This window comes from Lagenorhynchus albirostris, chromosome 4 (genome assembly GCF_949774975.1).
Source record: "Lagenorhynchus albirostris chromosome 4, mLagAlb1.1, whole genome shotgun sequence".
NCBI lineage: Eukaryota > Metazoa > Chordata > Mammalia > Artiodactyla > Delphinidae > Lagenorhynchus > Lagenorhynchus albirostris.
The window spans coordinates 57,132,564-57,157,049 of record NC_083098.1 but is presented as its reverse complement, the minus strand read 5'-3'; positions in this window follow the sequence as shown (position 1 = coordinate 57,157,049).

Sequence of the window (24,486 nt, the reverse complement as noted above, 5' to 3'; positions counted from 1 at the left end):
ACCTGCAGAGTTATAAATGACAGCTATCGTCCAAAAATATACTGAAGTAAGGCTGCCAAGAGGACTTGAAAGCGGGGCAGAATTGCAGGAAACCGATTTCAGGAGGTAGACTGGAATTGCATTTAAAGCATAGGAAAAGAGGCAGAACGTCCACAATGATGCACTTGGCCAAAAAGGGCGTATGCGTTTTTTCCTGAATATATTCAGGAAAAAACGCATACGCCCTTTTTGGCCAACCAAGAAAGCTTGCAAAGGAAATCTGCACTACAATGAAGTCTCACATCCCCCCGGTCAAAAGGGCCATCTGAAAAAAGTGTAAACTCCAGAAAGGCAGGACAGGCCATGGAGAACTGGGAGCCTTGTTATGCTGATGGGCGGGATGTAAATTGCCAACAGCCACTCGGGAGAAGTGTATGGTGTTTCCTGAAACATCTAAAAAACAAAGCAACAGAGCCTAGGGCACTTCCACTTATGGTCCTATAGCTTAGGGAAATTAAAATCAAAAGACACAGCCACCCCAAAGGTTGGGACGGCTCTGTTTACAAGAACCTGGTTTACGGTACAAGTTCAATATTGCAGAAAGTGAAAAATGGATAAAGAAGTTGTGGTACTTACGTACAATGCAATATCACTCAGCAATGAAATCTATGTCATCAGGCCCGTAGCAGCATAATGAGTGGATTCAGGTACGATGATTCTAACTGAAATGAGTCACACAGAAAAAGAAACATCATAAGATATCACTAATACACGGAATGTAACCTTGGCTACACAGGAACTGAATTACAAAACAGAACAGGGTCTCAAATTTAGAAAACCAACTTATACTTGCTTAAGGGGAAAGGTGAGTTGGGGTGCTGCATAAAACCAGAGATTGAAATGAGCACAGATAAAGTTCCTTAAGCCAAATATGGAATAGACAAGAGCTACTCCTTGCTCAACGAAATGGACTCAACACCCCATATTAAATGCCTAAGAGTGTACCTGACTAGGAAGTATCTTAAAACCTATGGATTGCTATGTCTCTGAAAGAGAATCAAGCGTGTGTACAGGGGCATAAACGCAGCAGTGATAGGATTGGAGAGGTTCGGTGAGCAAATGAAGACCCTTTGAAGTCATATTGCATGGTACCCATTCCACGGGTCTCAACTCTCCAGGTTTAAGGTATTCTTCCTTCAGCTAAAACATGCATGTGGAACCCAGAGTATGATCAACCGTGTGATCGGGAGACGTGTTCCAATATGTGTCAGTTTTGGTCCCCTGGTACTCGGGTGCAACATTCCAGACGCTTTACTAACACTCTCCCGACTTGGAGAGTCAGTGCCTTTAACCTCCTGTTTGGCCCAGTTTGCAATTTCTGCGGAAGATGAACAGGAATAGGGAGAACCAATGAGAGACTAGCTGGAGGTGTCTGGACGGGCAAATTTAACTCTCATTTCCCACCAGGAAGAGGAATTAACCAAAGGCTCAGCATGCCGTGCCGGAACCAGATTAGGGCCTGAAGCCATCCTGCGGTGTTGCGGCCAGCTCACGAGAAAGCGAGTTGAAGAAAGGAGCTCAGGGGCACTGTAATTCACAAACCTGCAGAGTTATAAATGACAGCTATCGTCCAAAAATATACTGAAGTAAGGCTGCCAAGAGGACTTGAAAGCGGGGCAGAATTGCAGGAAACCGATTTCAGGAGGTAGACTGGAATTGCATTTAAAGCATAGGAAAAGAGGCAGAACGTCCACAATGATGCACTTGGCCAAAAAGGGCGTATGCGTTTTTTCCTGAATATATTCAGGAAAAAACGCATACGCCCTTTTTGGCCAACCAAGAAAGCTTGCAAAGGAAATCTGCACTACAATGAAGTCTCACATCCCCCCGGTCAAAAGGGCCATCTGAAAAAAGTGTAAAATCCAGAAAGGCAGGACAGGCCATGGAGAACTGGGAGCCTTGTTATGCTGATGGGCGGGATGTAAATTGCCAACAGCCACTCGGGAGAAGTGTATGATGTTTCCTGAAACATCTAAAAAACAAAGCAACAGAGCCTAGGGCACTTCCACTTATGGTCCTATAGCTTAGGGAAATTAAAATCAAAAGACACAGCCACCCCAAAGGTTGGGACGGCTCTGTTTACAAGAACCTGGTTTACGGTACAAGTTCAATATCGCAGAAAGTGAAAAATGGATAAAGAAGTTGTGGTACTTACGTACAATGCAGTATCACTCAGCAATGAAATCTATGTCATCAGGCCCGTAGCAGCATAATGAGTGGATTCAGGTATGATGATTCTAACTGAAATAAGTCACACAGGAAAAGAAACATCATAAGATATCACTAATACACGGAATGTAAACTTGGCTACACAGGAACTGAATTACAAAACAGAACAGGTTCTCAAATTTAGAAAACCAACTTATGCTTGCTTAAGGGGAAAGGTGAGTTGGGGTGCTGCATAAAACCAGAGATTGAAATGAGCACAGATAAAGTTCCTTAAGCCAAATATGGAATAGACAAGAGCTACTCCTTGCTCAACGAAATGGACTCAACACCCCATATTAAATGCCTAAGAGTGTACCTGACTAGCAAGTATCTTAAAACCTATGGATTGCTATGTCTCTGAAAGAGAATCAAGTGTGTGTACAGGGGCATAAACGCAGCAGTGATAGGACTGGAGAGTTTCGGTGAGCAAATGAAGACCCTTTGAAGTCATATTGCATGGTACCCAATCCATGGGTCTCAACTCTCCAGGTTTAAGGTATTCTTCCTTCAGCTAAAACATGCATGTGGAACCCAGAGTATGATCAACCGTGTGATCGGGAGACGTGTTCCAATATGTGTCAGTTTTCGTCCCCTGGTACTCGGGTGCAACATTCCAGACGCTTTACTAACACTCTCCCGACTTGGAGAGTCAGTGCCTTTAACCTCCTGTTTGGCCCAGTTTGCAATTTCTGCGGAAGATGAACAGGAATAGGGAGAACCAATGACAGACTAGCTGGAGGTGTCTGGACGGGCAAATTTAACTCTCATTTCCCACCAGGAAGAGGAATTAACCAAAGGCTCAGCGTGCCGTGCCGGAACCAGATTAGGGCCTGAAGCCATCCTGCGGTGTTGCGGCCAGCTCACAAGAAAGCGAGTTGAAGAAAGGAGCTCAGGGGCACTGTAATTCACAAACCTGCAGAGTTATAAATGACAGCTATCGTCCAAAAATATACTGAAGTAAGGCTGCCAAGAGGACTTGAAAGCGGGGCAGAATTGCAGGAAACCGATTTCAGGAGGTAGACTGGAATTGCATTTAAAGCATAGGAAAAGAGGCAGAACGTCCACAATGATGCACTTGGCCAAAAAGGGCGTATGCGTTTTTTCCTGAATATATTCAGGAAAAAACGCATACGCCCTTTTTGGCCAACCAAGAAAGCTTGCAAAGGAAATCTGCACTACAATGAAGTCTCACATCCCCCCGGTCAAAAGGGCCATCTGAAAAAAGTGTAAAATCCAGAAAGGCAGGACAGGCCATGGAGAACTGGGAGCCTTGTTATGCTGATGGGCGGGATGTAAATTGCCAACAGCCACTCGGGAGAAGTGTATGGTGTTTCCTGAAACATCTAAAAAACAAAGCAACAGAGCCTAGGGCACTTCCACTTATGGTCCTATAGCTTAGGGAAATTAAAATCAAAAGACACAGCCACCCCAAAGGTTGGGACGGCTCTGTTTACAAGAACCTGGTTTACGGTACAAGTTCAATATTGCAGAAAGTGAAAAATGGATAAAGAAGTTGTGGTACTTACGTACAATGCAATATCACTCAGCAATGAAATCTATGTCATCAGGCCCGTAGCAGCATAATGAGTGGATTCAGGTACGATGATTCTAACTGAAATGAGTCACACAGAAAAAGAAACATCATAAGATATCACTAATACACGGAATGTAACCTTGGCTACACAGGAACTGAATTACAAAACAGAACAGGGTCTCAAATTTAGAAAACCAACTTATGCTTGCTTAAGGGGAAAGGTGAGTTGGGGTGCTGCATAAAACCAGAGATTGAAATGAGCACAGATAAAGTTCCTTAAGCCAAATATGGAATAGACAAGAGCTACTCCTTGCTCAACGAAATGGACTCAACACCCCATATTAAATGCCTAAGAGTGTACCTGACTAGGAAGTATCTTAAAACCTATGGATTGCTATGTCTCTGAAAGAGAATCAAGCGTGTGTACAGGGGCATAAACGCAGCAGTGATAGGATTGGAGAGGTTCGGTGAGCAAATGAAGACCCTTTGAAGTCATATTGCATGGTACCCATTCCACGGGTCTCAACTCTCCAGGTTTAAGGTATTCTTCCTTCAGCTAAAACATGCATGTGGAACCCAGAGTATGATCAACCATGTGATCGGGAGACGTGTTCCAATATGTGTCAGATTTGGTCCCCTGGTACTCGGGTGCAACATTCCAGACGCTTTACTAACACTCTCCCGACTTGGAGAGTCAGTGCCTTTAACCTCCTGTTTGGCCCAGTTTGCAATTTCTGCGGAAGATGAACAGGAATAGGGAGAACCAATGACAGACTAGCTGGAGGTGTCTGGACGGGCAAATTTAACTCTCATTTCCCACCAGGAAGAGGAATTAACCAAAGGCTCAGCGTGCCGTGCCGGAACAAGATTAGGGCCTGAAGCCATCCTGCAGTGTTGCGGCCAGCTCACGAGAAAGCGAGTTGAAGAAAGGAGCTCAGGGGCACTGTAATTCACAAACCTGCAGAGTTATAAATGATAGCTATCGTCCAAAAATATACTGAAGTAAGGCTGCCAAGAGGACTTGAAAGCGGGGCAGAATTGCAGGAAACCGATTTCAGGAGGTAGACTGGAATTGCATTTAAAGCATAGGAAAAGAGGCAGAACGTCCACAATGATGCACTTGGCCAAAAAGGGCGTATGCGTTTTTTCCTGAATATATTCAGGAAAAAACGCATACGCCCTTTTTGGCCAACCAAGCAAGCTTGCAAAGGAAATCTGCACTACAATGAAGTCTCACTTCCCCCCGGTCCAAAGGGCCATCTGTAAAAAGTGTAAAGTCCAGAAAAGCAGGACAGGCCATGGAGAACTGGGAGCCTTGTTATGCTGATGGGCGGGATGTAAATTGCCAACAGCCACTCTGGAGAAGTGTATGGTGTTTCCTGAAACATCTAAAAAACAAAGCAACAGAGCCTAGGGCACTTCCACTTATGGTCCTATAGCTTAGGGAAATTAAAATAAAAAAGACACAGCCACCCCAAAGGTTGGGACGGCTCTGTTTACAAGAACCTGGTTTACAGTACAAGTTCAATATCGCAGAAAGTGAAAAATGGATAAAGAAGTTGTGGTACTTACGTACAATGCAGTATCACTCAGCAATGAAATCTATGTCATCAGGCCCGTAGCAGCATAATGAGTGGATTCAGGTATGATGATTCTAACTGAAATAAGTCACACAGGAAAAGAAACATCATAAGATATCACTAATACACGGAATGTAACCTTGGCTACACAGGAACTGAATTACAAAACAGAACAGGTTCTCAAATTTAGAAAACCAACTTATGCTTGCTTAAGGGGAAAGGTGAGTTGGGGTGCTGCATAAAACCAGAGATTGAAATGAGCACAGATAAAGTTCCTTAAGCCAAATATGGAATAGACAAGAGCTACTCCTTGCTCAACGAAATGGACTCAACACCCCATATTAAATGCCTAAGAGTGTACCTGACTAGGAAGTATCTTAAAACCTATGGATTGCTATGTCTCTGAAAGAGAATCAAGCGTGTGTACAGGGGCATAAACGCAGCAGTGATAGGATTGGAGAAGTTCGGTGAGCAAATGAAGAACCTTTGAAGTCATATTGCATGGTACCCATTCCACGGGTCTCAACTCTTCAGGTTTAAGGTGTTCTTCCTTCAGCTAAAATATGCATGTGGAAGCCAGAGTATGATCAACCGTGTGATCGGGAGACGTGTTCCAATATGTGTCAGTTTTCGTCCCCTGGTACTCGGGTGCAACATTCCAGACGCTTTACTAACACTCTCCCGACTTGGAGAGTCAGTGCCTTTAACCTCCTGTTTGGCCCAGTTTGCAATTTCTGCGGAAGATGAACAGGAATAGGGAGAACCAATGACAGACTAGCTGGAGGTGTCTGGACGGGCAAATTTAACTCTCATTTCCCACCAGGAAGAGGAATTAACCAAAGGCTCAGCGTGCCGTGCCGGAACCAGATTAGGGCCTGAAGCCATCCTGCGGTGTTGCGGCCAGCTCACGAGAAAGCGAGTTGAAGAAAGGAGCTCAGGGGCACTGTAATTCACAAACCTGCAGAGTTATAAATGACAGCTATCGTCCAAAAATATACTGAAGTAAGGCTGCCAAGAGGACTTGAAAGCGGGGCAGAATTGCAGGAAACCGATTTCAGGAGGTAGACTGGAATTGCATTGAAAGCATAGGAAAAGAGGCAGAACGTCCACAATGATGCACTTGGCCAAAAAGGGCGTATGCGTTTTTTCCTGAATATATTCAGGAAAAAACGCATACGCCCTTTTTGGCCAACCAAGAAAGCTTGCAAAGGAAATCTGCACTACAATGAAGTCTCACATCCCCCCGGTCAAAAGGGCCATCTGAAAAAAGTGTAAAATCCAGAAAGGCAGGACAGGCCATGGAGAACTGGGAGCCTTGTTATGCTGATGGGCGGGATGTAAATTGCCAAGAGCAACTCGGGAGAAGTGTATGGTGTTTCCTGAAACATCTAAAAAACAAAGCAACAGAGCCTAGGGCACTTCCACTTATGGTCCTATAGCTTAGGGAAATTAAAATCAAAAGACACAGCCACCCCAAAGGTTGGGACGGCTCTGTTTACAAGAACCTGGTTTACGGTACAAGTTCAATATTGCAGAAAGTGAAAAATGGATAAAGAAGTTGTGGTACTTACGTACAATGCAATATCACTCAGCAATGAAATCTATGTCATCAGGCCCGTAGCAGCATAATGAGTGGATTCAGGTACGATGATTCTAACTGAAATGAGTCACACAGAAAAAGAAACATCATAAGATATCACTAATACACGGAATGTAACCTTGGCTACACAGGAACTGAATTACAAAACAGAACAGGGTCTCAAATTTAGAAAACCAACTTATGCTTGCTTAAGGGGAAAGGTGAGTTGGGGTGCTGCATAAAACCAGAGATTGAAATGAGCACAGATAAAGTTCCTTAAGCCAAATATGGAATAGACAAGAGCTACTCCTTGCTCAACGAAATGGACTCAACACCCCATATTAAATGCCTAAGAGTGTACCTGACTAGGAAGTATCTTAAAACCTATGGATTGCTATGTCTCTGAAAGAGAATCAAGCGTGTGTACAGGGGCATAAACGCAGCAGTGATAGGATTGGAGAGGTTCGGTGAGCAAATGAAGACCCTTTGAAGTCATATTGCATGGTACCCATTCCACGGGTCTCAACTCTCCAGGTTTAAGGTATTCTTCCTTCAGCTAAAACATGCATGTGGAACCCAGAGTATGATCAACCGTGTGATCGGGAGACGTGTTCCAATATGTGTCAGTTTTGGTCCCCTGGTACTCGGGTGCAACATTCCAGACGCTTTACTAACACTCTCCCGACTTGGAGAGTCAGTGCCTTTAACCTCCTGTTTGGCCCAGTTTGCAATTTCTGCGGAAGATGAACAGGAATAGGGAGAACCAATGACAGACTAGCTGGAGGTGTCTGGACGGGCAAATTTAACTCTCATTTCCCACCAGGAAGAGGAATTAACCAAAGGCTCAGCGTGCCGTGCCGGAACAAGATTAGGGCCTGAAGCCATCCTGCAGTGTTGCGGCCAGCTCACGAGAAAGCGAGTTGAAGAAAGGAGCTCAGGGGCACTGTAATTCACAAACCTGCAGAGTTATAAATGACAGCTATCGTCCAAAAATATACTGAAGTAAGGCTGCCAAGAGGACTTGAAAGCAGGGCAGAATTGCAGGAAACCGATTTCAGGAGGTAGACTGGAATTGCATTGAAAGCATAGGAAAAGAGGCAGAACGTCCACAATGATGCACTTGGCCAAAAAGTGCGTATGCGTTTTTTCCTGAATATATTCAGGAAAAAACCCATACGCCTTTTTTGGCCAACCAAGCAAGCTTGCAAAGGAAATCTGCACTACAATGAAGTCTCACTTCCCCCCGGTCAAAAGGGCCATCTGAAAAAAGTGTAAAATCCAGAAAGGCAGGACAGGCCATGGAGAACTGGGAGCCTTGTTATGCTGATGGGCTGGATGTAACTTGCCAACAGCCACTCGGGAGAAGTGTATGGTGTTTCCTGAAACATCTAAAAAACTAAGCAACAGAGCCTAGGGCACTTCCACTTATGGTCCTATAGCTTAGGGAAATTAAAATCAAAAAGACACAGCCACCCCAAAGGTTGGGACGGCTCTGTTTACAAGAACCTGGTTTACGGTACAAGTTCAATATCGCAGAAAGTGAAAAATGGATAAAGAAGTTGTGGTACTTACGTACAATGCAGTATCACTCAGCAATGAAATCTATGTCATCAGGCCCGTAGCAGCATAATGAGTGGATTCAGGTATGATGATTCTAACTGAAATAAGTCACACAGGAAAAGAAACATCATAAGATATCACTAATACACGGAATGTAACCTTGGCTACACAGGAACTGAATTACAAAACAGAACAGGGTCTCAAATTTAGAAAACCAACTTATGCTTGCTTAAGGGGAAAGGTGAGTTGGGGTGCTGCATAAAACCAGAGATTGAAATGAGCACAGATAAAGTTCCTTAAGCCAAATATGGAATAGACAAGAGCTACTCCTTGCTCAACGAAATGGACTCAACACCCCATATTAAATGCCTAAGAGTGTACCTGACTAGCAAGTATCTTAAAACCTATGGATTGCTATGTCTCTGAAAGAGAATCAAGCGTGTGTACAGGGGCATAAACGCAGCAGTGATAGGATTGGAGAAGTTCGGTGAGCAAATGAAGACCCTTTGAAGTCATGTTGCATGGTACCCATTCCATGGGTCTCAACTCTCCAGGTTTAAGGTATTCTTCCTTCAGCTAAAACATGCATGTGGAAGCCAGAGTATGATCAACCGTGTGATCGGGAGACGTGTTCCAATATGTGTCAGTTTTCGTCCCCTGGTACTCGGGTGCAACATTCCAGACGCTTTACTAACACTCTCCCGACTTGGAGAGTCAGTGCCTTTAACCTCCTGTTTGGCCCAGTTTGCAATTTCTGCGGAAGATGAACAGGAATAGGGAGAACCAATGAGAGACTAGCTGGAGGTGTCTGGACGGGCAAATTTAACTCTCATTTCCCACCAGGAAGAGGAATTAACCAAAGGCTCAGCGTGCCGTGCCGGAACCAGATTAGGGCCTGAAGCCATCCTGCGGTGTTGCGGCCAGCTCACAAGAAAGCGACTTGAAGAAAGGAGCTCAGGGGCACTGTAATTCACAAACCTGCAGAGTTATAAATGACAGCTATCGTCCAAAAATATACTGAAGTAAGGCTGCCAAGAGGACTTGAAAGCGGGGCAGAATTGCAGGAAACCGATTTCAGGAGGTAGACTGGAATTGCATTTAAAGCATAGGAAAAGAGGCAGAACGTCCACAATGATGCACTTGGCCAAAAAGGGCGTATGCGTTTTTTCCTGAATATATTCAGGAAAAAACGCATACGCCCTTTTTGGCCAACCAAGAAAGCTTGCAAAGGAAATCTGCACTACAATGAAGTCTCACATCCCCCCGGTCAAAAGGGCCATCTGAAAAAAGTGTAAAATCCAGAAAGGCAGGACAGGCCATGGAGAACTGGGAGCCTTGTTATGCTGATGGGCGGGATGTAAATTGCCAACAGCCACTCGGGAGAAGTGTATGGTGTTTCCTGAAACATCTAAAAAACAAAGCAACAGAGCCTAGGGCACTTCCACTTATGGTCCTATAGCTTAGGGAAATTAAAATCAAAAGACACAGCCACCCCAAAGGTTGGGACGGCTCTGTTTACAAGAACCTGGTTTACGGTACAAGTTCAATATCGCAGAAAGTGAAAAATGGATAAAGAAGTTGTGGTACTTACGTACAATGCAGTATCACTCAGCAATGAAATCTATGTCATCAGGCCCGTAGCAGCATAATGAGTGGATTCAGGTATGATGATTCTAACTGAAATAAGTCACACAGGAAAAGAAACATCATAAGATATCACTAATACACGGAATGTAAACTTGGCTACACAGGAACTGAATTACAAAACAGAACAGGTTCTCAAATTTAGAAAACCAACTTATGCTTGCTTAAGGGGAAAGGTGAGTTGGGGTGCTGCATAAAACCAGAGATTGAAATGAGCACAGATAAAGTTCCTTAAGCCAAATATGGAATAGACAAGAGCTACTCCTTGCTCAACGAAATGGACTCAACACCCCATATTAAATGCCTAAGAGTGTACCTGACTAGCAAGTATCTTAAAACCTATGGATTGCTATGTCTCTGAAAGAGAATCAAGTGTGTGTACAGGGGCATAAACGCAGCAGTGATAGGACTGGAGAGTTTCGGTGAGCAAATGAAGACCCTTTGAAGTCATATTGCATGGTACCCATTCCATGGGTCTCAACTCTCCAGGTTTAAGGTATTCTTCCTTCAGCTAAAACATGCATGTGGAACCCAGAGTATGATCAACCGTGTGATCGGGAGACGTGTTCCAATATGTGTCAGTTTTCGTCCCCTGGTACTCGGGTGCAACATTCCAGACGCTTTACTAACACTCTCCCGACTTGGAGAGTCAGTGCCTTTAACCTCCTGTTTGGCCCAGTTTGCAATTTCTGCGGAAGATGAACAGGAATAGGGAGAACCAATGACAGACTAGCTGGAGGTGTCTGGACGGGCAAATTTAACTCTCATTTCCCACCAGGAAGAGGAATTAACCAAAGGCTCAGCGTGCCGTGCCGGAACCAGATTAGGGCCTGAAGCCATCCTGCGGTGTTGCGGCCAGCTCACAAGAAAGCGAGTTGAAGAAAGGAGCTCAGGGGCACTGTAATTCACAAACCTGCAGAGTTATGAATGACAGCTATCGTCCAAAAATATACTGAAGTAAGGCTGCCAAGAGGACTTGAAAGCGGGGCAGAATTGCAGGAAACCGATTTCAGGAGGTAGACTGGAATTGCATTTAAAGCATAGGAAAAGAGGCAGAACGTCCACAATGATGCACTTGGCCAAAAAGGGCGTATGCGTTTTTTCCTGAATATATTCAGGAAAAAACGCATACGCCCTTTTTGGCCAACCAAGAAAGCTTGCAAAGGAAATCTGCACTACAATGAAGTCTCACATCCCCCCGGTCAAAAGGGCCATCTGAAAAAAGTGTAAACTCCAGAAAGGCAGGACAGGCCATGGAGAACTGGGAGCCTTGTTATGCTGATGGGCGGGATGTAAATTGCCAACAGCCACTCGGGAGAAGTGTATGGTGTTTCCTGAAACATCTAAAAAACAAAGCAACAGAGCCTAGGGCACTTCCACTTATGGTCCTATAGCTTAGGGAAATTAAAATCAAAAGACACAGCCACCCCAAAGGTTGGGACGGCTCTGTTTACAAGAACCTGGTTTACGGTACAAGTTCAATATTGCAGAAAGTGAAAAATGGATAAAGAAGTTGTGGTACTTACGTACAATGCAATATCACTCAGCAATGAAATCTATGTCATCAGGCCCGTAGCAGCATAATGAGTGGATTCAGGTACGATGATTCTAACTGAAATGAGTCACACAGAAAAAGAAACATCATAAGATATCACTAATACACGGAATGTAACCTTGGCTACACAGGAACTGAATTACAAAACAGAACAGGGTCTCAAATTTAGAAAACCAACTTATGCTTGCTTAAGGGGAAAGGTGAGTTGGGGTGCTGCATAAAACCAGAGATTGAAATGAGCACAGATAAAGTTCCTTAAGCCAAATATGGAATAGACAAGAGCTACTCCTTGCTCAACGAAATGGACTCAACACCCCATATTAAATGCCTAAGAGTGTACCTGACTAGGAAGTATCTTAAAACCTATGGATTGCTATGTCTCTGAAAGAGAATCAAGCGTGTGTACAGGGGCATAAACGCAGCAGTGATAGGATTGGAGAGGTTCGGTGAGCAAATGAAGACCCTTTGAAGTCATATTGCATGGTACCCATTCCACGGGTCTCAACTCTCCAGGTTTAAGGTATTCTTCCTTCAGCTAAAACATGCATGTGGAACCCAGAGTATGATCAACCGTGTGATCGGGAGACGTGTTCCAATATGTGTCAGTTTTGGTCCCCTGGTACTCGGGTGCAACATTCCAGACGCTTTACTAACACTCTCCCGACTTGGAGAGTCAGTGCCTTTAACCTCCTGTTTGGCCCAGTTTGCAATTTCTGCGGAAGATGAACAGGAATAGGGAGAACCAATGAGAGACTAGCTGGAGGTGTCTGGACGGGCAAATTTAACTCTCATTTCCCACCAGGAAGAGGAATTAACCAAAGGCTCAGCATGCCGTGCCGGAACCAGATTAGGGCCTGAAGCCATCCTGCGGTGTTGCGGCCAGCTCACGAGAAAGCGAGTTGAAGAAAGGAGCTCAGGGGCACTGTAATTCACAAACCTGCAGAGTTATAAATGACAGCTATCGTCCAAAAATATACTGAAGTAAGGCTGCCAAGAGGACTTGAAAGCGGGGCAGAATTGCAGGAAACCGATTTCAGGAGGTAGACTGGAATTGCATTTAAAGCATAGGAAAAGAGGCAGAACGTCCACAATGATGCACTTGGCCAAAAAGGGCGTATGCGTTTTTTCCTGAATATATTCAGGAAAAAACGCATACGCCCTTTTTGGCCAACCAAGAAAGCTTGCAAAGGAAATCTGCACTACAATGAAGTCTCACATCCCCCCGGTCAAAAGGGCCATCTGAAAAAAGTGTAAAATCCAGAAAGGCAGGACAGGCCATGGAGAACTGGGAGCCTTGTTATGCTGATGGGCGGGATGTAAATTGCCAACAGCCACTCGGGAGAAGTGTATGATGTTTCCTGAAACATCTAAAAAACAAAGCAACAGAGCCTAGGGCACTTCCACTTATGGTCCTATAGCTTAGGGAAATTAAAATCAAAAGACACAGCCACCCCAAAGGTTGGGACGGCTCTGTTTACAAGAACCTGGTTTACGGTACAAGTTCAATATCGCAGAAAGTGAAAAATGGATAAAGAAGTTGTGGTACTTACGTACAATGCAGTATCACTCAGCAATGAAATCTATGTCATCAGGCCCGTAGCAGCATAATGAGTGGATTCAGGTATGATGATTCTAACTGAAATAAGTCACACAGGAAAAGAAACATCATAAGATATCACTAATACACGGAATGTAAACTTGGCTACACAGGAACTGAATTACAAAACAGAACAGGTTCTCAAATTTAGAAAACCAACTTATGCTTGCTTAAGGGGAAAGGTGAGTTGGGGTGCTGCATAAAACCAGAGATTGAAATGAGCACAGATAAAGTTCCTTAAGCCAAATATGGAATAGACAAGAGCTACTCCTTGCTCAACGAAATGGACTCAACACCCCATATTAAATGCCTAAGAGTGTACCTGACTAGCAAGTATCTTAAAACCTATGGATTGCTATGTCTCTGAAAGAGAATCAAGTGTGTGTACAGGGGCATAAACGCAGCAGTGATAGGACTGGAGAGTTTCGGTGAGCAAATGAAGACCCTTTGAAGTCATATTGCATGGTACCCAATCCATGGGTCTCAACTCTCCAGGTTTAAGGTATTCTTCCTTCAGCTAAAACATGCATGTGGAACCCAGAGTATGATCAACCGTGTGATCGGGAGACGTGTTCCAATATGTGTCAGTTTTCGTCCCCTGGTACTCGGGTGCAACATTCCAGACGCTTTACTAACACTCTCCCGACTTGGAGAGTCAGTGCCTTTAACCTCCTGTTTGGCCCAGTTTGCAATTTCTGCGGAAGATGAACAGGAATAGGGAGAACCAATGACAGACTAGCTGGAGGTGTCTGGACGGGCAAATTTAACTCTCATTTCCCACCAGGAAGAGGAATTAACCAAAGGCTCAGCGTGCCGTGCCGGAACCAGATTAGGGCCTGAAGCCATCCTGCGGTGTTGCGGCCAGCTCACAAGAAAGCGAGTTGAAGAAAGGAGCTCAGGGGCACTGTAATTCACAAACCTGCAGAGTTATAAATGACAGCTATCGTCCAAAAATATACTGAAGTAAGGCTGCCAAGAGGACTTGAAAGCGGGGCAGAATTGCAGGAAACCGATTTCAGGAGGTAGACTGGAATTGCATTTAAAGCATAGGAAAAGAGGCAGAACGTCCACAATGATGCACTTGGCCAAAAAGGGCGTATGCGTTTTTTCCTGAATATATTCAGGAAAAAACGCATACGCCCTTTTTGGCCAACCAAGAAAGCTTGCAAAGGAAATCTGCACTACAATGAAGTCTCACATCCCCCCGGTCAAAAGGGCCATCTGAAAAAAGTGTAAAATCCAGAAAGGCAGGACAGGCCATGGAGAACTGGGAGCCTTGTTATGCTGATGGGCGGGATGTAAATTGCCAACAGCCACTCGGGAGAAGTGTATGGTGTTTCCTGAAACATCTAAAAAACAAAGCAACAGAGCCTAGGGCACTTCCACTTATGGTCCTATAGCTTAGGGAAATTAAAATCAAAAGACACAGCCACCCCAAAGGTTGGGACGGCTCTGTTTACAAGAACCTGGTTTACGGTACAAGTTCAATATTGCAGAAAGTGAAAAATGGATAAAGAAGTTGTGGTACTTACGTACAATGCAATATCACTCAGCAATGAAATCTATGTCATCAGGCCCGTAGCAGCATAATGAGTGGATTCAGGTACGATGATTCTAACTGAAATGAGTCACACAGAAAAAGAAACATCATAAGATATCACTAATACACGGAATGTAACCTTGGCTACACAGGAACTGAATTACAAAACAGAACAGGGTCTCAAATTTAGAAAACCAACTTATGCTTGCTTAAGGGGAAAGGTGAGTTGGGGTGCTGCATAAAACCAGAGATTGAAATGAGCACAGATAAAGTTCCTTAAGCCAAATATGGAATAGACAAGAGCTACTCCTTGCTCAACGAAATGGACTCAACACCCCATATTAAATGCCTAAGAGTGTACCTGACTAGGAAGTATCTTAAAACCTATGGATTGCTATGTCTCTGAAAGAGAATCAAGCGTGTGTACAGGGGCATAAACGCAGCAGTGATAGGATTGGAGAGGTTCGGTGAGCAAATGAAGACCCTTTGAAGTCATATTGCATGGTACCCATTCCACGGGTCTCAACTCTCCAGGTTTAAGGTATTCTTCCTTCAGCTAAAACATGCATGTGGAACCCAGAGTATGATCAACCATGTGATCGGGAGACGTGTTCCAATATGTGTCAGATTTGGTCCCCTGGTACTCGGGTGCAACATTCCAGACGCTTTACTAACACTCTCCCGACTTGGAGAGTCAGTGCCTTTAACCTCCTGTTTGGCCCAGTTTGCAATTTCTGCGGAAGATGAACAGGAATAGGGAGAACCAATGACAGACTAGCTGGAGGTGTCTGGACGGGCAAATTTAACTCTCATTTCCCACCAGGAAGAGGAATTAACCAAAGGCTCAGCGTGCCGTGCCGGAACAAGATTAGGGCCTGAAGCCATCCTGCAGTGTTGCGGCCAGCTCACGAGAAAGCGAGTTGAAGAAAGGAGCTCAGGGGCACTGTAATTCACAAACCTGCAGAGTTATAAATGACAGCTATCGTCCAAAAATATACTGAAGTAAGGCTGCCAAGAGGACTTGAAAGCGGGGCAGAATTGCAGGAAACCGATTTCAGGAGGTAGACTGGAATTGCATTGAAAGCATAGGAAAAGAGGCAGAACGTCCACAATGATGCACTTGGCCAAAAAGTGCGTATGCGTTTTTTCCTGAATATATTCAGGAAAAAACGCATACGCACTTTTTGGCCAACCAAGCAAGCTTGCAAAGGAAATCTGCACTACAATGAAGTCTCACTTCCCCCCGGTCAAAAGGGCCATCTGAAAAAAGTGTAAAATCCAGAAAGGCAGGACAGGCCATGGAGAACCGGGAGCCTTGTTATGCTGATGGGCTGGAGGTAACTTGCCAACAGCCACTCGGGAGAAGTGTATGGTGTTTCCTGAAACATCTAAAAAACAAAGCAACAGAGCCTAGGGCACTTCCACTTATGGTCCTATAGCTTAGGGAAATTAAAATCAAAAAGACACAGCCACCCCAAAGGTTGGGACGGCTCTGTTTACAAGAACCTGGTTTACGGTACAAGTTCAATATCGCAGAAAGTGAAAAATGGATAAAGAAGTTGTGGTACTTACGTACAATGCAGTATCACTCAGCAATGAAATCTATGTCATCAGGCCCGTAGCAGCATAATGAGTGGATTCAGGTATGATGATTCTAACTGAAATAAGTCACACAGGAAAAGAAACATCATAAGATATCACTAATACACGGAATGTAACCTTGGCTACACAGGAACTGAATTACAAAACAGAACAGGGTCTCAAATTTAGAAAACCAACTTATGCTTGCTTAAGGGGAAAGGTGAGTTGGGGTGCTGCATAAAACCAGAGATTGAAATGAGCACAGATAAAGTTCCTTAAGCCAAATATGGAATAGACAAGAGCTACTCCTTGCTCAACGAAATGGACTCAACACCCCATATTAAATGCCTAAGAGTGTACCTGACTAGGAAGTATCTTAAAACCTATGGATTGCTATGTCTCTGAAAGAGAATCAAGCGTGTGTACAGGGGCATAAACGCAGCAGTGATAGGATTGGAGAAGTTCGGTGAGCAAATGAAGACCCTTTGAAGTCATGTTGCATGGTACCCATTCCATGGGTCTCAACTCTCCAGGTTTAAGGTATTCTTCCTTCAGCTAAAACATGCATTTGGAAGCCAGAGTATGATCAACCATGTGATCGGGAGACGTGTTCCAATATGTGTCAGTTTTCGTCCCCTGGTACTCGGGTGCAACATTCCAGACGCTTTACTAACACTCTCCCGACTTGGAGAGTCAGTGCCTTTAACCTCCTGTTTGGCCCAGTTTGCAATTTCTGCGGAAGATGAACAGGAATAGGGAGAACCAATGACAGACTAGCTGGAGGTGTCTGGACGGGCAAATTTAACTCTCATTTCCCACCAGGAAGAGGAATTAACCAAAGGCTCAGCGTGCCGTGCCGGAACCAGATTAGGGCCTGAAGCCATCCTGCGGTGTTGTGGCCAGCTCACAAGAAAGCGACTTGAAGAAAGGAGCTCAGGGGCACTGTAATTCACAAACCTGCAGAGTTATAAATGACAGCTATCGTCCAAAAATATACTGAAGTAAGGCTGCCAAGAGGACTTGAAAGCGGGGCAGAATTGCAGGAAACCGATTTCAGGAGGTAGCCTGGAATTGCATTGAAAGCATAAGAAAAGAGGCAGAACGTCCACAATGATGCACTTGGCCAAAAAGGGCGTATGCGTTTTTTCCTGAATATATTCAGGAAAAAACGCATACGCCCTTTTTGGCCAACCAAGCAAGCTTGCAAAGGAAATCTGCACTACAATGAAGTCTCACTTCCCCCCGGTCAAAAGGGCCATCTGAAAAAAGTGTAAAATCCAGAAAGGCAGGACAGGCCATGGAGAACTGGGAGCCTTGTTATGCTGATGGGCGGGATGTAAATTGCCAACAGCCACTCGGGAGAAGTGTATGGTGTTTCCTGAAACATCTAAAAAACAAAGCAACAGAGCCTAGGGCACTTCCACTTATGGTCCTATAGCTTAGGGAAATTAAAATCAAAAAGACACAGCCACCCCAAAGGTTGGGACGGCTCTGTTTACAAGAACCTGGTTTACGGTACAAGTTCAATATCGCAGAAAGTGAAAAATGGATAAAGAAGTTGTGGTACTTACGTAAAATGCAGTATCACTCAGCAATGAAATCTATGTCATCAGGCCCGTAGCAGCATAATGAGTGGATTCAGGTATGATGTTTCTAACTGAAATAAGTCACACAGGAAAAGAAACATCATAAGATATCACTAATACACGGAATGTAACCTTGGCTACACAGGAACTGAATTACAAAACAGAACAGGGTCTCAAATTTAGAAAACCAACTTATGCTTGCTTAAGGGGAAAGGTGAGTTGGGGTGCTGCATAAAACCAGAGATTGAAATGAGCACAGATAAAGTTCCTTAAGCCAAATATGGAATAGACAAGAGCTACTCCTTGCTCAACGAAATGGACTCAACACCCCATATTAAATGCCTAAGAGTGTACCTGACTAGGAAGTATCTTAAAACCTATGGATTGCTATGTCTCCGAAAGAGAATCAAGCGTGTGTGCAGGGGCATAATCGCAGCAGTGATAGGATTGGAGAGGTTCAGTGAGCAAATGAAGACCCTTTGAAGTCATACTGCATGGTACCCATTCCACGGGTCTCAACTCTCCAGGTTTAAGGTGTTCTTCCTTCAGCTAAAATATGCATGTGGAAGCCAGAGTATGATCAACTGTGTGATCGGGAGACGTGTTCCAATATGTGTCAGTTTTCGTCCCCTGGTACTCGGGTGCAACATTCCAGACGCTTTACTAACACTCTCCCGACTTGGAGAGTCAGTGCCTTTAACCTCCTGTTTGGCCCAGTTTGCAATTTCTGCGGAAGATGAACAGGAATAGGCAGAACCAATGACAGACTAGATGGAGGTGTCTGGACGGGCAAATTTAACTCTCATTTCCCACCAGGAAGAGGAATTAACCAAAGGCTCAGCGTGCCGTGCCGGAACAAGATTAGGGCCTGAAGCCATCCTGCAGTGTTGCGGCCAGCTCACGAGAAAGCGAGTTGAAGAAAGGAGCTCAGGGGCACTGTAATTCACAAACCTGCAGAGTTATAAATGACAGCTATCGTCCAAAAATATACTGAAGTAAGGCTGCCAAGAGGACTTGAAAGCGGGGCAGAATTGCAGGAAACCGATTTCAGGAGGTAGACTGGAATTGCATTTAAAGCATAGGAAAAGAGGCAGAACGTCCACAATGATGCACTTGGCCAAAAAGGGCGTATGCGTTTTTTCCTGAATATATTCAGGAAAAAACACATACGCCCTTTTTGGCCAACCAAGCAAGGTTGCAAAGGAAATCTGCACTACAATGAAGTCTCACTTCCCCCCGGTCAAAAGGGCCATCTGAAAAAAGTGTAAAATCCAGAAAGGCAGGACAGGCCATGGAGAACTGGGAGCCTTGTTATGCTGATGGGCGGGATGTAAATTGCCAACAGCCACTCGGGAGAAGTGTATGGTGTTTCCTGAAACATCTAAAAAACTAAGCAACAGAGCCTAGGGCACTTCCACTTATGGTCCTATAGCTTAGGGAAATTAAAATCAAAAAGACACAGCCACCCCAAAGGTTGGGACGGCTCTGTTTACAAGAACCTGGTTTACGGTACAAGTTCAATATTGCAGAAAGTGAAAAATGGATAAAGAAGTTGTGGTACTTACGTACAATGCAGTATCACTCAGCAATGAAATCTATGTCATCAGGCCCGTAGCAGCATAATGAGTGGATTCAGGTATGATGATTCTAACTGAAATAAGTCACACAGAAAAAGAAACATCATAAGATATCACTAATACACGGAATGTAAACTTGGCTACACAGGAACTGAATTACAAAACAGAACAGGGTCTCAAATTTAGAAAACCAACTTATGCTTGCTTAAGGGGAAAGGTGAGTTGGGGTGCTGCATAAAACCAGAGATTGAAATAAGCACAGATAAAGTTCCTTAAGCCAAATATGGAATAGACAAGAGCTACTCATTGCTCAACGAAATGGATTCAACACCCCATATTACACACCTAAGAATATACCTGACTAGGAAATATCTTAAAACCTATGGATTGCTATGTCTCCGAAAGAGAATCAAGCGTGTGTGCAGGGGCATAAAAGCAGCAGTGATAGGATTGGAGAGGTTCGGTGAGCAAATGAAGACCCTTTGAAGTCATATTGCATGGTACCCATTCCACGGGTCTCAACTCTCCAGGTTTTAGGTATTCTTCCTTCAGCTAAAACATGCATGTGGAACCCAGAGTATGATCAACCGTGTGATCGGGAGACGTGTTTCAATATGTGTCAGTTATCGTCCCCTGGTACTCGGGTGCAACATTCCAGACGCTTTACTAACACTCTCCCGACTTGGAGAGTCAGTGCCTTTAACCTCCTGTTTGGCCCAGTTTGCAATTTCTGCGGAAGATGAACAGGAATAGGGAGAACCAATGACAGACTAGCTGGAGGTGTCTGGACGGGCAAATTTAACTCTCATTTCCCACCAGGAAGAGGAATTAACCAAAGGCTCAGCGTGCCGTGCCGGAACCAGATTAGGGCCTGAAGCCATCCTGCGGTGATGCGGCCAGCTCACGAGAAAGCGAGTTGAAGAAAGGAGCTCAGGGGCACTGTAATTCACAAACCTGCAGAGTTATAAATGACAGGTATCGTCCAAAAATATACTGAAGTAAGGCTGCCAAGAGGACTTGAAAGCGGGGCAGAATTGCAGGAAACCGATCTCAGGAGGTAGACTGGAATTGCATTTAAAGCATAGGAAAAGAGGCAGAACGTCCACAATGATGCACTTGGCCAAAAAGGGCGTATGCGTTTTTTCCTGAATATATTCAGGAAAAAACACATACGCCCTTTTTGGCCAACCAAGCAAGCTTGCAAAGGAAATCTGCACTACAATGAAGTCTCACTTCCCCCCGGTCAAAAGGGCCATCTGAAAAAAGTGTAAAATCCAGAAAGGCAGGACAGGCCATGGAGAACTGGGAGCCTTGTTATGCTGATGGGCGGGATGTCAATTGCCAACAGCCACTCGGGAGAAGTGTATGGTGTTTCCTGAAACATCTAAAAAACAAAGCAACAGAGCCTAGGGCACTTCCACTTATGGTCCTATAGCTTAGGGAAATTAAAATCAAAAAGACACAGCCACCCCAAAGGTTGGGACGGCTCTGTTTACAAGAACCTGGTTTACGGTACAAGTTCAATATCGCAGAAAGTGAAAAATGGATAAAGAAGTTGTGGTACTTACGTACAATGCAATATCACTCAGCAATGAAATCTATGTCATCAGGCCCGTAGCTGCATAATGAGTGGATTCAGGTATGATGATTCTAACTGAAATAAGTCACACAGGAAAAGAAACATCATAAGATATCACTAATACACGGAATGTAAACTTGGCTACATAGGAACTGAATTACAAAACAGAACAGGGTCTCAAATTTAGAAAACCAACTTATGCTTGCTTAAGGGGAAAGGTGAGTTGGAGTGCTGCATAAAACCAGAGATTGAAATGAGCACAGATAAAGTTCCTTAAGCCAAATATGGAATAGACAAGAGCTACTCCTTGCTCAACGAAATGGATTCAACACCCCATATTAAACACCTAAGAATGTACCTGACTAGGAAATATCTTAAAACCTATGGATTGCTATGTCTCCGAAAGAGAATCAAGCGTGTGTGCAGGGGCATAAACGCAGCAGTGATAGGATTGGAGAGGTTCAGTGAGCAAATGAAGACCCTTTGAAGTCATATTGCATGGTACCCATTCCACGGGTCTCAACTCTCCAGGTTTAAGGTATTCTTCCTTCAGCTAAAACATGCATTTGGAAGCCAGAGTGTGATCAACCGTGTGATCGGGAGACATGTTCCAATATGTGTCAGTTTTCGTCCCCTGGTACTCGGGTGCAACATTCCAGACGCTTTACTAACACTCTCCCGACTTGGAGAGTCAGTGCCTTTAACCTCCTGTTTGGCCCAGTTTGCAATTTCTGCGGAAGATGAACAGGAATAGGGAGAACCAATGACAGACTAGCTGGAGGTGTCTGGACGGGCAAATTTAACTCTCATTTCCCACCAGGAAGAGGAATTAACCAAAGGCTCAGCGTGCCGTGCCGGAACCAGATTAGGGCCTGAAGCCATCCTGCGGTGTTGCGGCCAGCTCACGAGAAAGCGAGTTGAAGAAAGGAGCTCAGGGGCACTGTAATTCACAAACCTGCAGAGTTATAAATGACAGCTATCGTCCAAAAATATACTGAAGTAAGGCTGCCAAGAGGACTTGAAAGCGGGGCAGAATTGCAGGAAACCGATCTCAGGAGGTAGACTGGAATTGCATTTAAAGCATAGGAAAAGAGGCAGAACGTCCACAATGATGCACTTGGCCAAAAAGGGCGTATGCGTTTTTTCCTGAATATATTCAGGAAAAAACGCATACGCCCTTTTTGGCCAACCAAGCAAGCTTGCAAAGGAAATCTGCACTACAATGAAGTCTCACTTCCCCCCGGTCAAAAGGGCCATCTGAAAAAAGTGTAAAATCCAGAAAGGCAGGACAGGCCATGGAGAACTGGGAGCCTTGTTATGCTGATGGGCGGGATGTAAATTGCCAACAGCCACTCGGGAGAAGTGTATGGTGTTTCCTGAAACATCTAAAAAACAAAGCAACAGAGCCTAGGGCACTTCCACTTATGGTCCTATAGCTTAGGGAAATTAAAATCAAAAAGACACAGCCACCCCAAAGGTTGGGACGGCTCTGTTTACAAGAACCTGGTTTACGGTACAAGTTCAATATCGCAGAAAGTGAAAAATGGATAAAGAAGTTGTGGTACTTACGTACAATGCAGTATCACTCAGCAATGAAATCTATGTCATCAGGCCCGTAGCAGCATAATGAGTGGATTCAGGTATGATGATTCTAACTGAAATAAGTCACACAGGAAAAGAAACATCATAAGATATCACTAATACACGGAATGTAAACTTGGCTACACAGGAACTGAATTACAAAACAGAACAGGTTCTCAAATTTAGAAAACCAACTTATGCTTGCTTAAGGGGAAAGGTGAGTTGGGGTGCTGCATAAAACCAGAGATTGAAATGAGCACAGATAAAGTTCCTTAAGCCAAATATGGAATAGACAAGAGCTACTCCTTGCTCAACGAAATGGACTCAACACCCCATATTAAATGCCTAAGAGTGTACCTGACTAGCAAGTATCTTAAAACCTATGGATTGCTATGTCTCTGAAAGAGAAACAAGTGTGTGTACAGGGGCATAAACGCAGCAGTGATAGGACTGGAGAGTTTCGGTGAGCAAATGAAGACCCTTTGAAGTCATATTGCATGGTACCCATTCCATGGGTCTCAACTCTCCAGGTTTAAGGTATTCTTCCTTCAGCTAAAACATGCATGTGGAACCCAGAGTATGATCAACCGTGTGATCGGGAGACGTGTTCCAATATGTGTCAGTTTTCGTCCCCTGGTACTCGGGTGCAACATTCCAGACGCTTTACTAACACTCTCCCGACTTGGAGAGTCAGTGCCTTTAACCTCCTGTTTGGCCCAGTTTGCAATTTCTGCGGAAGATGAACAGGAATAGGGAGAACCAATGACAGACTAGCTGGAGGTGTCTGGACGGGCAAATTTAACTCTCATTTCCCACCAGGAAGAGGAATTAACCAAAGGCTCAGCGTGCCGTGCCGGAACCAGATTAGGGCCTGAAGCCATCCTGCGGTGATGCGGCCAGCTCACGAGAAAGCGAGTTGAAGAAAGGAGCTCAGGGGCACTGTAATTCACAAACCTGCAGAGTTATAAATGACAGGTATCGTCCAAAAATATACTGAAGTAAGGCTGCCAAGAGGACTTGAAAGCGGGGCAGAATTGCAGGAAACCGATTTCAGGAGGTAGACTGGAATTGCATTTAAAGCATAGGAAAAGAGGCAGAACGTCCACAATGATGCACTTGGCCAAAAAGGGCGTATGCGTTTTTTCCTGAATATATTCAGGAAAAAACGCATACGCCCTTTTTGGCCAACCAAGAAAGCTTGCAAAGGAAATCTGCACTACAATGAAGTCTCACATCCCCCCGGTCAAAAGGGCCATCTGAAAAAAGTGTAAACTCCAGAAAGGCAGGACAGGCCATGGAGAACTGGGAGCCTTGTTATGCTGATGGGCGGGATGTAAATTGCCAACAGCCACTCGGGAGAAGTGTATGGTGTTTCCTGAAACATCTAAAAAACAAAGCAACAGAGCCTAGGGCACTTCCACTTATGGTCCTATAGCTTAGGGAAATTAAAATCAAAAGACACAGCCACCCCAAAGGTTGGGACGGCTCTGTTTACAAGAACCTGGTTTACGGTACAAGTTCAATATTGCAGAAAGTGAAAAATGGATAAAGAAGTTGTGGTACTTACGTACAATGCAATATCACTCAGCAATGAAATCTATGTCATCAGGCCCGTAGCAGCATAATGAGTGGATTCAGGTACGATGATTCTAACTGAAATGAGTCACACAGAAAAAGAAACATCATAAGATATCACTAATACACGGAATGTAACCTTGGCTACACAGGAACTGAATTACAAAACAG